The 2568-nt window shown below is 32.4% G+C and overlaps 1 protein-coding gene across 2 annotated transcripts in view; it reads right to left on the bottom strand.

Moving 5' to 3' along the window:
• Positions 1-206: 206 nt before the first annotated feature.
• Positions 207-2568, bottom strand: part of LOC129565153 (pseudouridylate synthase RPUSD2-like) — a 233904-nt gene continuing 231542 nt past the window's right edge. For both annotated transcript variants that reach the window (XR_008687583.1, XR_008687582.1), the window contains one exon: positions 207-2176. The gene's annotated coding sequence lies outside the window, so the exon portion shown is untranslated. The remainder of the gene's footprint in view (positions 2177-2568) is intronic.

Here is a 2568-nt window from a genome sequence, read left to right as displayed (position 1 = left end):
AATCCGGTTCGGGGTCAAGCTGAAATTGATTTAATAAGAGACGAGAAAAGGAAACAACGAAAACAAGACACACAAAACTTTGAACGTTCTTCCTGAAACAAACAAATGAAGAGAAAAAAAAATGAGGAACAACGAAATAAAACCATGTTTTTTTTTGTTTAAACTTATTGTAATGGTTCTTTATTCATCACCTAAATTTTTGTATATTGATTTATGCATTCATCCGTTGTATGTTTTTTGTTTGTTTGCCATTTCCATTGTCTTATGTAATATTTGCCCTTCGTTATCTAAATGTCATTTTTCCCGCATAGTGCCTTTGATAAAAACAAATATGTTACTTTTTTTTCTTTCTCTCACTGTGTTTCCGCTATATATTTTTTCTACCATTCTCTCTCTCTCTGAACTTTCTCTTACTGTCCTCACTTTGCTCGACGTAAGGTTCCGATACAAACATCGGAATTTTTTGTTCGCATTGTTTTCACTATAACTATGATGGCTATTGTGTGTGTGCTTTAAACAAGAAATGTTTTCGACTTCCGTTCAATGCATGTCATTTGCAATCTTTTCCCATTGAGATGATGTAAATATTATTGAAACACTACAGCATAGTTTAAATGTTCATGGGTTTTTCTTTCTTGTTGTTGACGTCGTCGTCGTCGTCGTCGCTGTCGGCACAGTGCATGTGCACATAGTACGAACGTCACCACGCAACATGTCATATGTAAAACGTTAAGAATAAAATAGTAAATATACATTTATAGAAAGCTCGTTGTTGCAATACATGAAATGTGAATTAGAACAATGGTCGATAACTGAGAAGATGCCCTTGTGTGTATGTGTATGCATATGTGTATTCGAAACAGCTGCCATTCGGGGCGACATCTCCAAATGCAAAGCATTTTTTCAGTTGATCGCATTGTCATTTTTTTTTTGTTTTATTTTTTTTTTTGTTACGCACATTTACTAACAAAAATTATGAGGGTTTATAATCTAAGAGTAGACTGTACACAATCTCAAATTTAATGCTGATTTGGCGATGCCTTCGGCCAGGAGTCACTCCTCCTGACTGCTGATGAATTTCATTTATTCACCTTTGTTCAACGTGTATTCACTTATAATTACTGCTTCTTGATTTTTCTTCATTGATTTATTCCCCTCAAGAACAGATGTACGCACTACACAAGTTTTGTTTTTTAAATTTCTCACTTATAAATGATGCTAAATTCTACGAAAAGACAAAATAACTACGTTATAAACGTTTCGGTCTACACATCACTTGTTCACAGTGGATATTTTGTGGTTTGTTGTTACTGTTGTGGTTGCTTTTTATTTTTTTTATCTACGGCATCTATTTTTCTCTTCTATCGAAATTTATGTTTATAAGTTGTGGTTGTCGTTGTTGTTGTTACTTGCTTAAATTATCCTTTTTGATTAAAGCAATTCAACTAGAGTACAGCCATGTTGGGATACGAAAATAAAAAGCTTATGAAAAAGATATATATATATAAATGTATGTGGATGTTTCGAAATGGGTTACACTTGTTTATTTTTTTTATACAAAATCGGTTTCATAGCTACGTATGTGTGGTGTAGTGGATAAAGATAAATTACACGAAGAAAAACAGTATTTTTTTTTGTTCTGTTATCGACAACATCATCAAAAAAAAAACTAATACGATAGTTATTTTTTCTTTCTTTTTTTTCTCTTGATCATTGGGAAACCATTAGTTTTATCCTTTCTACACGTTTACATCCACAAAATCGAACAATTGTGATATTTTGTTTTGAATTTGTTTTCTTTTCAGTTTTGCTAAAACATTTAAGGATTTATTGCGATAGTCGAAGCATGAATCCGTTTATCGTAAATCGTTTTTTTTTCTTTGTTTTTTCCTTCTTTCTTTTATGCTGATTAAAACATGTATTTGATTATCTTAAATCCTTAAAACTACACGTACAAATAATAAACAAACCCATTGATTACGCAACAAATTAAATTTTTGGTTGAAGATTATTGGGGTTGGTTTTGATATCTTTTTTATATGTTTTCCATTATCATCGTTTTTTCATCTCATTTGATTCGGATCAGAATGTTTGATTTTTACAGCATTTGGTTGAGTTGTTCTTTTTTATCTTCGTTCTTCGCTCGAAAGAATTGATTGCAAGGCACGTTTTAAAACTAAAACAAAAAAACAATACACAAAGAAGAACACGGTTTATTTACAAAATGAGCAATCTCATTTGATTCGGAGCCATTTATCAATTGCATTGTTTCAAAATGGGAAGAAAAAAGTTTTATGGGTTTGTGTGGCGGAGTCGTTTTAGAGACAAACAGAAAAATGGAAGCGTCAATCATGCATGAAAACGGATTTGGATGAGGAAAAAAAAGAAGAAGCAGTGGCAATAGAGACCTCAACAAATGAGAGAGAAAAACCTAGAATAAAAATCGATTTCAATGAATTTTGGGAAACTGTTGCGTTCACGGAATAATAATAATCGCACGAGCTCATTCTCTCTCTCTCTCTCTCTCTCTCTCTTTCTTTCTCTCTCTCTCTCTCTCTCTCTCTCTCT

The sequence above is a fragment of the Sitodiplosis mosellana genome, unplaced genomic scaffold (assembly GCF_009176505.1).
Source record: "Sitodiplosis mosellana isolate CC-2019 unplaced genomic scaffold, AAFC_SMos_1.0 Smas_scaffold_2, whole genome shotgun sequence".
Lineage (NCBI taxonomy): Eukaryota > Metazoa > Arthropoda > Insecta > Diptera > Cecidomyiidae > Sitodiplosis > Sitodiplosis mosellana.
Note: the sequence above shows the minus strand (reverse complement) of the source record. Positions and strands in the feature narration are given on the sequence as shown.